Genomic DNA, 13,820 nt, shown 5'->3' with positions numbered 1-13,820 from the left:
CATTGATAACGGGGTTCAGCTGGACTAGACACAACCAGACCTGATTACTGCAAACCCTGTTCAATCACATCAACACTTACATAGAACTTTTTCAACAGCATGAAGTTAAAAGGTCTTACGGAGTAACACGCTACACCAAAGTAGAAAGAAATTCCAGAAATGACGAGGAAGAAGGTGATTGAAAGACATCAGTCTGTTACAAGCTATTTCAAAGGCTCTGGGACTCGAAAGAACCACAGAGAGGGCCGTTATCTCGAAATGGAAAAACTCTGCACAGAAGTGGCCGACTTTCCAAAATCCCTCCAACAGCACAGCAGTGACTCATCCAGGAAGTCACAAAAGAGCCAAGGACAACATCAAAGGAACTGCAGGCCTCTCTTGCATCAGTAAAGGTCACTGTTCATGACCGAGATAGTGGAACTGTTTGGAAGACAGGGGTCCCGTTACATCTGGCATAAAAAAAACAAAGAGAATTCCACAAAAAGAACATCATACCTATGGTCAAGCATGGTGGTGGAAATGTGATGGTGTGGGGATGCTTTGCTGCTTCAGGGCTTGCAATGATCCAAGGAAACATGAAGTCTGCTCTCCATCAGAAAGCCCTAAAGGAGAATGTCCGGTCTTCGTTCTGTAAATTGAAACTGGATTATGCAGCAAGACAAAGCATAGGAGTAAGTCCACCTCTGAATGACTTAAAAGAATAAAACCCCAGTCAAAGTCCAGACTTGAACCAGTTGAGATGCTGTGGCTGGATCTTAAAAGGGCAGTTCATGCTCGGAACCCCCTCCAGTGTGACTGGACTAAAGCAGTTCTGCAAAGAAGACCGTGACAGACTGATCTCCAGTTATCCGAAGCGTCTAGTCGCAGTTATTCCCGATAAAGTTGGCACAACGAGATTTTAAGTTTGAGAGAACAATTAGTTTTTCATATAGCTGATAGGTGTTGGATAACTTTTTCTTTTTTTTTTTTTTGGCTTCAATAAAAAGATGATAAAAACTGTACTGTGTTTACACTCGGGTTGCCTTTTGTTTTGTATTTCGTTTGAAGATCTAAAACTATTTAGGATGAGAGATGCACCAAAACTGAAGAAACCAGCACGGGGGCAAGTAGTTTTTCCTCAGCACTGTACACAGGAACATGCCAACCGCACACGTTTAGGGAGCCAAAAGTAATTATACACTTGGTTGCACAGTTATTTCCTGGCCACCATGGTGTCTGTACTGATGCTGTGTGGGAAGGAGAATTGGAGTATAACCCAATGGCGTGATTACTTCTAATAAGGTTAACATTAGTTTTGTGGACACTCGTGTACATGCAGTACCGTGCAAAAGTTTCAGGCACAAAGTATGAACTTGAATAAGCTTTACCCTTACCATTCACAAAGTTGCCCCTCACATATAATTATCCAAATGATGCATTCCCGCTCTGAGCAGCCTAGTAGAAGAACACACAGTTCATTAAAAAAAAATTTCTCTGCCGTTGGGCTTTGTCATGTGTCTAGACCTGTGGTGTCTGTTTCCTCTTATTACAAAATATTCAGAAAAAACCCACCATTCTTTCACAACGTACGAGTGTGGGATATGCGGTAGACGGTTTTTCAACCGTTCATGAATGTTCGACGTAAAACCTGCGTTTAATAGCAGACTAGCAGACCGTGTGCGAAAGAATACGCAGACTGACGACATTTCATTTCATAGTAATTCATCATAATATCCATTTGATAACCTTTCACTCCACTAGCGTATTTATTATTATTATTATTATTATTATTATTATTATTTCTTTAATTGGTGAAGTGACCTGCTGAGGTAAAATTTGCATATGCGTAAACGTAACCGTACCATACATATATTTGCTCTTTAATACAGTGCTCTCCGGTCAAGACGAATTGTAACAACGTAGAAGAGGGTTGCATTTATGCGTCCTACTAGTAATCCAAAAGACATGGAGGATGCTGGGATACGGAGATACGAGGAGGAAGGAGCGAACTACGTTTTAGCAGTTTGGCCGTCTGGCAGTTTGCGGCCAGCTGCTCGGATTCGGTCCGTCACGAACGCTGAAGAGTGACGGCTAGATAATGCCTCGTAATCTTCGTTACATAACCGCCACACTCGCGCTTTGTTTTGATTCCATTGGATATCCCTTGATGCTGGTCCAGCCAGAGATTTCCCTCAAAACAAAGCTGTATGCAAAGCAGCTTTCCTCGGTTCAGCGGTTAAACAAATGTTGTTGTAATCTTTAAGCGAGGTGGACAACTATGTGGGATTGTTTCCAAGGTTTCCAGGAAGTAGAATCGCTTTTCAGGGACGTCAAGTATGTATCCGTCCTCTTGATGACTGCTCACAGTTTACATGTCATGTCATTGTTTGGCCTTGTCATTACAGAGAGAGAGAGAGGGAGAGAGAATCGGTGTAATAGCAAGTAACCACCGTGTGGAGATTCAAGGAGTCTCTGGAGCCAAGCATGCCCTGTTGTGGAGCAGTTATTTCCAGGTGAAGAACTGGAAAAATTTAGAAGACCGAATGCAGCATTAAACTATCATCGGGCCCCTGAATAGGGAAGTTGTGCACTTCCTTTCTGCCCAACTGTATCTCAAAATAGGCTCGAGTATTGTTGAGTAATACGCTTAACCACATCATTTGTCACAAAACTGTTCCTCTGTACTTGAGACTAGTCCAATGGCTGATTTCGTTTATAGCTATTTTTGCAGACATTCCACGATATTAAACGTAACCGTAAGTGCATGAACACTCGATTCATTTCTGTTTCCTTTGTAGAACGCTTTTAACGACGGACATGGTCACGAAGCAGCTTCGGAGGAACGGGTCGATTCGGGGTATACATTTGAAATTTTTACCCCTAATGAGGAAGCCAGAGGTGGTTGTGCTGAGGAAAAACTCCCAAGACGATATGAGGAAGAAACTCGGAGAGGAACCAGACTCGAAAGGGAACCCGTCCTCATTCTGGGTGACACCGGATAGTGCGATTTAGAAATGATTCCCTTCGATAACCGTGTTGTCATTTGTTATAGTTTTAACATGAAGACTTGTTTTGTTGAACTGATCACTGAGGGACAATTGCAGTCCATCTTCATGGTTTCGGGCGGGTCCGGAGAGAGGCAGGGGTCAGGATCAGTGGTATGTCAGGAGTAGCATGTGTAGCTCCAGGGAGAGGGAGGGAAAACCATTCATTAATCAGTTAAAATAAACGGAAGAATAATCAAACTGCTGTGGCGTAAGAGGAATAAAACACCCTGAGCCCTTCGTGGGAAATAATCCACTTCTGAAGCGTTTTATTCCTTGCTTAACATGGCCTGTGGGGAGTTGTGCTGCCTGGAGTGACACATTATCCTTATACAGTACATGAGCTACTTAATCTGCGGCGCTCGTCCCCCTCTCCTAAGTGTTTACAGTGCAGGAAGTTTGTGCTCTTGCTTTCGGCAACTCCCGGGTTAACTCTGGGTCGATCGAACCAGTACTCTCGGATATGAGTGCGCTATATTGTGTTTACCCACCTTTGCACCCGACACCGGAAACAGGTGTGCTTTGTTTAGAAATATTGCGTTGGATTAATCATTACAGGAGGATTTTATGATTAATGCAGGACTGAGCAAACGTTAAAGGTGTCGTGTTCGTTCGAAATCAGTTTCCCGAATGAATTTCCTGCGCTGTCACTGGTTTAATATTCAACCCACCAGTTGCAGAAAAGACGGTGTTTTACGTTTATGAAACATACGTGCTTTATTTCACATGAAAAGACTTGCCATTTTACTTATATATATATATATATATATATATGTGTGTGTGTGTATATGTAAAGACACTCCTGTGGTGACACAGTGTACACCACTTTGCCATATGGTTGAACATTATGGAGCTGTGACCCAACCTCTTACCCACCCCAGTATACACACTCTCTCTCTCTCACACACACACACACACACACACACACACACAGTGTTTCTGAACTACAGCGTTCATAGCAACCCATATAGTATGGCATGGGGAACCCCAGTCATGTGCTAGTTTTCAAACTCTCTCACACTCTCTCACACAGACACACGGTTCAAGAGATCTGTAAGAACTCCCACAATTCACTGAAAGCACAGACCTCCCCCTCCTCTGTCCCCATGGCACTCCTCCACTTTCTCCCCTTCTCTCTCTCCTGTTTATCTCTCTCTCTCTCGCTCTCTCTCGCAATCAGTAAAGGGCAATAAAGCACTTCAGCCCTGCTCTTATCTTCACCCTCATACTTTTCTTAAAAGACACGTTATGGCAGTTCCCACACACGCGTAATGTCAGTGGAGAATTTGGGGCCATGGATCAAATTTCATTCCAACTGTATAGCGGGTTAGGAATTACTACACGGGCTGCCCGGAATATACCACGTCCGTGTGCGTGAAAGTGTGTGTGTGAAAGGGCAGTGAACAAACCGAGCGGTACAAAAATGAGTCGTCTCCGAAGAATGTCGGCGTTTAATCTAAAACGGTTAATCCAAGACTAGGTGTAGCAACGCGTCCTGTTAAATGTAATGAAATGCGGTATCAAGAGAAATGTCAGATGCTGCTATTTCTCTTTTGTAACAAACATTGTTCTTTTTATTTTAAGATACAGCATTTCTCTTAATATTCAAACACCCCGCCCCTTTTACGCTTTAGTTTCAGGTGAACTCATTGCCTGTGCATCGTCGTTCTTGGAATTGGTTTTGGAATGCGGTTATATACACTTGATTAGATTTTACTGCCTGCAATTTCTTGGTACTTGAGAGTTTTTTTTATCGTCCCAGCGGCACTTTCAAGCCGAGATTGTCACTACTCTTTGAAGATATGGCTAGAGGGAAGTGCTGTATGCGAACCTCATCACACCAACTAATCTGGCTTTCTCATGACTTGGACTTTCGTATTGGTTTTTCTTTACACAATACTCCAATTAAAGAAACAAGGGTGTGGTCTATGCAAAGACTCTTAACTGACTACTTCTAACCTGTATATGGTTTCAGAGGTGATGGGTCTTCCTTACGTTTCGGGGGGGGGGGACAAAACAAAAACAAGGCCAAAACATAATCCAGAGAAGAAGCCAAGATGAAATAGTTCTTAGTTTTTAAGGTGTTGCGCCACCACGAGCCACAACAGCGTCAGTGCTCCTGGGAGTACTCTCTGGAACAGTGCTAGAGGGATGAACACCATTCTTCCAAAAGATATCCCTTCAGTTAGTGTTTTATCGATGGCTGTGGAGAGTGCTGTCTAACATGTCAGTGTAAAATCTCCCATAAGGGTTCAATTGGGTTGAGATCTGGTGACTGCACTCAGGCCATAGCACATCATCATCATCATCATCATCATCATCATCCTGGAAGAGACCACTCCCATCAGGATAGAAATGATTCGTCATAGGATATAGATGATCAATGAGAAGAACGTTTTGTATTGATTTGCATCGAGGTCCAATCCCGGATTAAATCTGCTCACTAACATCTCTCAACTGTGAAGCTCATTTTAGCTGACATTCGAGCTCCTTTCAGTTGCAATTAGTTCAGTCATTTACTCACAAAAGCTCCCGATGATGGTGGTTTTTAGTTGGTTTTTTTTTTTTTTTTTTTTTTTTTGGGGGGGGTGTTAGCACAAAGAGAATAAAAGTTAACGCAGATTTCCATAGGCACTTAGGAACCTATCGTGTTCCTCACGTTTGATGCAAAGGAACTTCCTCACATTGCACTAGAATAAGCCAGTGTTATTGGGTCGAATTAATCTGACCTATCAAAGGGCAGCTTATATTTCAAATGCAGAACTGGAACCGAATCCTCTCGAAGTAAGCCGTGAACGCAGCTAGCTCGTAATTATTCAGTCAGAATCGGTAATTGATATAACGGTATTTCAGGCATTAAGATGTAATGGTAGACCAGTGTGCTATTGAGTTACAGAAAAGCTGGGCGTGACCAATTCCTCTGAATCGGAGCAGGATCTAAATGTTTGCTCTCTCTCTCTCTCTCTCTCTCTCTCTCTCTCTCGCTTTCATTTACAGACACACACACAGAGAAGTAGTACTAAGAGTTTGATCTGAAAATGATGAAGCTCTTTAGTATTTACAGTTAAAAAAAAAACAAAAAAAACAAACCAAAAACACACACATTAGGTAAGCCACTGTTTGTTGTGTATTCTGGCTTGTGCTCATTTTAACCCTGCCCATGTTTGATTATTAAAACCCTTTCAGTCCCATATCTGCTTCATTCAGAACACTCCCTTTGTATTTCATGATAATGCCACAACTACCAGACCAGAAGCTGGCAGAGTGGCAGGTCATATCTGAACATACCGCACCAGCACAACAATGCTTTGTTCGGCCGCTTCCTCTAATTTTGCACGGCGTGCTGAAGATGGCGAGAGGCGAGGTGCGTGAAAACTGTTGATGTCGATATCGCGAAAATGTCCAGAGCAGTCGCACCAGCCGTGAAATTAATCTGAAGCCGATTTCTTTCATCGTTCAATCGATGAGTGGCTTCACATTCTGCCGTACACTTACATTAGTACTGTATGATGCACATGTTTTTGTTTGTTTGTTTGCTTGTTTATTTCTTTTTACCGCATCTTTTCCCAAATTTGTCATTTGTAGAAAAGATATCTACTGTAGCGTTACCCGATCACGCACCAATCAGGGACAGTGGAGGCGATACAGTGCTTCCTCTGAGACATAGTGAAGCCAGAGTGAATAGCCTCTCTGATCCCTCAGACCAAGGCCGATTTTGCTCTGGGAGACTCCTCGTCACAGATGGCTGTGGTATTGTCTGGAATCTCAATCTTCCAGCGATAGTGCTGAATGAACGCAGGATCCATGAGAGAACCATCTGCAGTAGTACAGATCATAGTACTGGTTCCTAATGGCACCAAATGTAAAAATCCAAACTTGTCCTAAAAGCTCTTCTGTTTACGAATGTCTTCAGTGGCTTTGCATTTCTGTCCACACGCACTGATCGGTCCAAAACGTCGTGGGCCGGTCTGAATTGTTAAAAAGGTTGGAAACCCTGGTGTCGCCTTTTTCCAGTGGTTTAGAGGCGTCACTTAAGGTTAAGTCGATTGGTGCGCAAACCTCTACTGCGTGAGTGTCAATAGGATGGCGGTGAAATGCATGTATCTCCAAGGATGGCCCCTACCGCAATAATCCCATCGTGACCTTGCCTAAGGTCCTCGTGGGCCTCCGGAGAGATCGGACACAGGCCTGGCATTGTTTCACGTCTATAGCACTGACAGCTGGAGACTGAGGTGTTATGGGAAGTCAGAAGGTGCAAAGGGTGCAGCACAAGAGGCTTCTGTTGTATTGGAATTTTCCTGACCCTGTTCCTTCACTCCCCCACACACACACACACATTCTAAACACAGTGTGGCCCTCGAGAGATGAAACACAGCACACATGCCTAAATGACTGTTTTCATTTTCAATCATGTGTATAACCCAAGTATTTGAGGTTGAGCGTCGGGTTGGTATCCTGCTGCCCCGTCTGTATAAGGTAATGGACTTTCTATCAGTTTCTGACCTGCTGCTGTTTCAGCTCTACATAGCATCAGTGCTGCCTTTGTTGAGATGAACAGCATGAGCAAGGCTTTGTGCAGGAGTGATGCCAGACTGCTTGTGTGTGTGTGTGTGTGTGTGTGTGTGTGGAGATGTTTTTATATCTTGCTGGGGACCAAACGATTAAGGTTTTGGTGTAGGGATGGCATTAATTACCTACAATAAATATTTTGTCAAAGGAAGGTTCCTTCAAGGTGTGTGTGTGTGTGTTTGGTTGGGGGAATGGTGGGGGTTGGGTGAGGTGTAAGGGCTGATTTACACTTATGTGTTGAAGCACATTTGCATGTCTGCATTGCGAGGAAGAGACAGGATTTGTGGCACAAGGCATGCCACATGACACACTCTCCTGCTGTGATCCACGAAGCTGACTGCGTGTCGTTGGTATTTATGGCGCTGCCAATCAGCCGGCCTTCATGCAAATGCCGACTGGTTGGCAGGAAGGTGTGTTTACGTATGCCTAGAAATAATGTTACGAAATGCCGTGATCCACGGGTTATCTCCGGAGTGAACAGTGTAAACAGCAGCATTTTAAAGAAAGTGTGCTCTTGCTCCCAGAGTCCTTTTTGAAAGTCGAAAATCTTTATACGTAATCGCTTGCTGACGAATGCTTTCGAAAATATCAGTTTAGACCTACTCACGCTGTTAAGAGTCTCAGGCTGGGGTCTTTTTAATCAAATAGCGCGAGAGCAGAAATGAACGCGAAATCGAGCAAACCCCTCGATCGTCGGATGAGCTTGCGATTTTTTTTTTTTCTTTTTCCAAATTACCGCAGATTTGGGCCGAGTGACGTCATCACAACGCGCATTCCGCCAAAGCCCTATACGCTTCACGTGCGTCGAACATGAGTTCAGCTTAAAAAGCTCGTTAACCAACAAGCATCACCGCGAAAGACCGTGCAGAACCGTTCCGTGCAATCGCAAATCCAGGGGGGGGCAAATACATTTTCACACAGGCCCAGTTGGTATTGGAGAACACCTTTTTGCTTCAATAAATAACGTTATCATTTAAAAACATTAAAAATGATTTACGTTCTGAAACAATTTAATACGAGATATACGCACAATTACAGAAGAAATCAGGGTGGGGGGGGGGGGAATACTTTTTCACAGCAGCGTGACGTGCGAGGCAACAGGCTGACCGTACCGGTCGTTATAACGGCCAAATCAATTCCGCAAGAGCGCCCACTTTGCTTTATTTATTTATTTATTTAGTAGCACACGGCATAGCAGCTTGATCAAAAGATGATTTGAAAATTGTGGATTTAAGTACGAGTCGCTTCAGGAACTGCGAGGTCCCGGTTACGGAAGAGTGGAAACGAATCAGAACTGCTTCCCTTGTGATTTTTCCCGACCGCACTTTCCAAACCGGAGTTACACCCCGTGTTATCTTCTGTTTATTCCTGCAGTGAATCATGGAACTCTTGTGTTTTGGCTCCGAGGTTCTTCTCGTTTGTTTTGGTTCGTGTGACTCCTCCCCCAGTGTATACGTACATGGCGCGTGCGAGTATGAAGGGTTATGAAGTGTAGTGTGTGTCTTGCAGTGTGTTTGAGGCATCCTAGTGGAGTCCAGAGGTCTGACTTGGTGTTTAAACACCGGGGAAAGGACTAGTTACAGTCGTCTTTAAGCACTTCGGTGCGATACCTGGTTTAGAACTTCAGCGTGTGAACTTTTGGTATCAGAACAGCAACCGAAGAAAGCACGCGGTTCCTACAACAAATATGGAGAGTTTGTTTGAAACACGCGGATAATTTACGACTGTAAATATTTGCAGTTTATTGTTTGAGCGGGAAACGCGAAACAAATCACCAGTACGCAGGTTCATCAGCCCGTGTGAACGCGAGGCACTCTGTTATGAAAACGAAACACGAGGTGTTCGATGCCGAGCCCAGACTCCGAGCCCAGACGCCGAGCCCAGACGCCGAGCCCAGACTCCAAGCCCAGACTCCGAGCCCAGACTCGCGCAGGTTTAATCACGCAGAACAACCAGCACTTCTCCAGCAACTCTAAACAGTATGATGAGTAAAATTAGCTCCGAGCTTTATATTGCTCTGAGGTCAACGCTGAGTCTACGTAACCACTGTTCCAGAGCTTTCCGAAATGTCATCTGACCTTTTGGTTTGTGCTGAGAGAGCAAAAAGTCGTTACAAACTGCAATGAGATGTTAAGTTTCAAGTCTCGAGGAAGACAGCCTCTTTTGAAGAGAGTGCCAAAGAGAAAGGCGTGTTGTCGGGTCCCCACACCACCCATTCCCCATTTAAAAGGCCCTTGGTGCAGTGCCAACCTCAGACATCGTTCCCTCGGGAAGGCGTGCCGAAAGCTGTACGATAGTTACGATGCACGAAATTGTCATGGACGCTTAAATTGTAAATTATGATAAAAGCTTAGGCACTTTTAGTGATGTGAATATTTAATATTGACACACACTACTCTCAGGAATAGCACCATCTTTCCCCCTTTTTGTGTGCCTGAGAGTGGGGGAGAGAGGGGGATGGGGTCAGAGGGTGTGGGTCGGGGGGTGGGGTGGGGTTCTGGAATCCTCTCACAGGCTTTTGGGATGTTTGTTGGTGTATGGATTGGCCACATGGCTGAGTGTTGTTTCGAGTGCTACTGTTTTCCCAGTGATTCACTCTGAAATCATTCACGGCAGCCGGTTGTTGAGCGTTTAAAGGGAAGTGTTGCTTCCTGCCTATAAAAGTTCATTTGATACAAGGCTTTCCTGTAGAAAAAAAGGAACTGAATTACAAGATCTACAAGCAATATCATCAAAACCTATTTTATACATAGATAGATAGATGTTGTGAATGCAGATAATTTGATGATAAGTCTTCACACCTTTCATTTTCACTCCTTTGCCTTTAAAATTCTTGTATTTATTTATTTATTTATTTTTACTTCTGGCGTTTATGCTGCATCCGACTAAAAGCCTGACTCCAACATTTGGAATTCCTTCTCGGGAAGGTCTCCTGAACCCCGAGTTCAGCAAGTGATGTCATAAATCAACATGGCCGCTCGGCGAACGTGCTACCCACTGACTGTACAGTGTGGAATTTGAATTAGTTCATCTACTGGAATTTTGAAAGACGAAATCCTCTGATCCTGAGCCACGCCCATTGAATGAGTGCACAATCGTAGCTCGCTGAATGTGTAGTTAATTAGATAAGAACTGTAATATCGATTAGCTGCTGCCTTGTAAGACGACCGATTACTCCACCCATACGAGAGCTACATTAAAAAAAAAAAAAAAAAAACTACAGGAGTACAATCTACCAAACCCGATATGATTTACGGTCCTAGATGATCTGGAGTTTTCTTTGAAGCAAGAAAGTGAGTTAGCCGGGAAAGAAAGCAATAAAATCGGCAACCGTCGCTAAATATATTTCTGTTAGCAGCGCTCATGTAATTTTAATATAGAACTCCATATGGGGATATCTGAACATGTCGTGTGAAGTGCTCCGGTTCATTGAGTGGGCGGGGCTACGAGTGAGAAGCTTTGAACCGTATCCAGGTGTACAGCTTTCCTTTGAAATCCACCCACACGTGAACAATGCCAGAAGTCACAAGCAAAGGAATTCTCACCGCTTGCGTCACATGGTTCTGCTCGTACACATGGGTTTCTCTGGTTTTCGTCCAGAAACGTACTGGTGGGTGGACCGGATAGTCCATATTGCCCCCCGAGTGCCTCCAGGGTAGACTCTGGATCCTTCATGGTTACTGAAGATGAACACGATCCTTTTCGTCATGACCCACAATTACCTCCGTAGTTTTTAACCGCGCTATGAGCAGGGAAATGAATCACACCAGCGTGTCGGTATATTTATTAATAATAGAGATGAAACGGATGGACGTTACAGATCGAGCCGGATGAAGAGGTTCTTGATAGACTGGAGAATCCGAGCGTGCGGCACTTTCTCGTTTATAGCCTACTCGTAAAATCCGCCCATTAATATTTTAGTGGGTTTTCTCTGGGAGTCTCAGTATTATCGCTGCAGTGCTGCTGCTCCTGTCCGTACAGAATAAAAAGCCCGGATCGACATTCATAGCATGGATTACCTTTCTGCATCTGTAAGCTTAAAAAAAAAAAGAAAAGAAAGAATACATCAGGGAGCACAGAGATGCGCTTCTGGAAAGAGAGCGTTTTATACCGATTCTGTATTACAGGCCTCGAGAGAGCCGGGCAGGCCTCGGAATCACATTTCGGTGATGAACGTACACCGTAAAGCAGAGGACGTGAGGACGGGCGTACGTCAGGGGAAGGAAAGAAAAAAAGAGGCTCAAGCACTAAGATCAGATCTCTGCATCCATAACTGCTCTCGGTACACAGAGAGCTCAGTCTGAAAAGATTCGCCGAGTTCGTTCTAGCCCGGAGTGTAGATTGATGCAGTGTGTAACGAACACAAATAGAGCTGGATTTTTATTTTCTTTACGCTTTAAAGGAGAAACAAAAAAAAAGGGTTGATAGATTAAGCACACGCTTTTCAATAAACGTACAGTCCATGCAGGATCTCATGGAGTTTTTTTTTTGCGCGACTGTTTCAGATAGAAATGCTTGGTTTCGCCGCGGCTTTTTTTTTCAAAATATCAGCTTTTAGTGGCGAGATTGTGATCGTACGGGATACTTTCACGGATGTTTGTTGGTAAAATAGATCTGTTATCTGTACGCACGTGAATGGAAGAGCGTTTTGACTGAACGACATCACGTGACTCGGTGGTTAAGGTCTACTGCTCAGAAGGTCATGAGTTCAAACCCAAGCACCGCCTAGCTACCACTGTTGGGCCCTTAACCCTCATCTCATGTATGAATGAGAGAAACGTAAGCCGCTCTGGATAAGGGCGTCCACCGAATACCCTTAAAAATAAATAAATACATAAATAGTGTGTTGAAAATCTGTGGTAAGGTTGCAGAGTTTCACGAAAGTGTTAACTTTTGTGTTTCGGATGAAACATGAAGGCAGAAGAGCAGATCACAGATGCAGCTGTTTGTAGTGTAATAGTCTTCTCCACATCCTTCCTATTATGGAATCACGGGGCCTCATGATTCACTGCGCATCATTGTCAGGCTATTGATTTGATATTAGATTTAAGCCTCCTATCTAATATCACCAGCAGCTGTCTCTGGTTTTAACAAAGTGTTTGGACAGAGTTGAAACTTCTGGTCCATCTCCCCAGAGAGACACCACACACACACACACACACACAAAATACAGTTATGTCTACACACTGTAGTCCTGTCTGCATGAGCGTCTAATTGCCGAGGACAGACGGTGACTGCAGTGTTTTGACTGTAGCGGCTTAGCGATACGCTACCTAATTACAGTAATGCGTTTCCACAGTGACAGCTGGGCCACCGGACTGCGGCGAGAAGACCAAAACAACCCCGATCCCCTCACTTTCATCTCAATGTTAAGCTGGCGTTATACGTTCTCGGTTAAAATGAACGGAGAACTACTACTACTACTACTACTACATTTGAACAGGAAGTAGCATGTCCGCTAACTGACAAACCACAGGATGTCCTTATATTAATGAGGAAATACCATGGATTATTTTTTGGACTTTATATGATTTTGCTAATATCTGGCGCCCTTCTTCCCCCCCATGGTCTCTGAACTATTTTCGTCTCGCGCACCATGTCCAGTAAAAGAGTGTTCACAAGGATGTTCATTGTTACCTGTTTACATCCTCACTGTCTGGATTTGAGATTAGCGCCGTGCGGTTCCTCTACTACACGCTCGCGTGACACCGTGACCCTGTCTGTTGCGCTGCTGCCATCTGCAGCTCCCTGTCTGCACTTGACACGTCTCGGCTGCTCACACACCAAGACAAACAAAAGACCAGGTAGTGTTTCTGTGTGGCGTACATGCAACACTGTGGGTTTTGGATTCCTTCCAACACCTTCATCCGGCTGCATGAGAGTCCATACCCCCCCCCCCCCCCCCCCCCTTCCCTTTCAACCGTGGCAGGTGCTGGGTACAAATCCGCCTGAGTCATCCAGAGCACTACATTGGAATGATGTGAGTCATGGGGAGCCGCAGTTACTCCTGATCTTTATATCTTGATACTCAAACACACAGTAAGACTCACTCGTTATCTCGGTCGAACTTGTACTGCTCTTCTTGTATTCCCCTGAAGATCTGAAATCGGAGAACTGAGAGGAAATGACTGTGCGGACAATCGGAGAGGAATACTGGAACAGAAGTCATCACCTCCCGAGTGCAGAAATAGTTCATTCCCAACACTCACCCTTGCTTCAGCGGATCGT

This window comes from Ictalurus punctatus, chromosome 7 (assembly GCF_001660625.3).
Source record: "Ictalurus punctatus breed USDA103 chromosome 7, Coco_2.0, whole genome shotgun sequence".
In the NCBI taxonomy this organism is placed as follows: domain Eukaryota; kingdom Metazoa; phylum Chordata; class Actinopteri; order Siluriformes; family Ictaluridae; genus Ictalurus; species Ictalurus punctatus.
Note: the sequence above shows the minus strand (reverse complement) of the source record.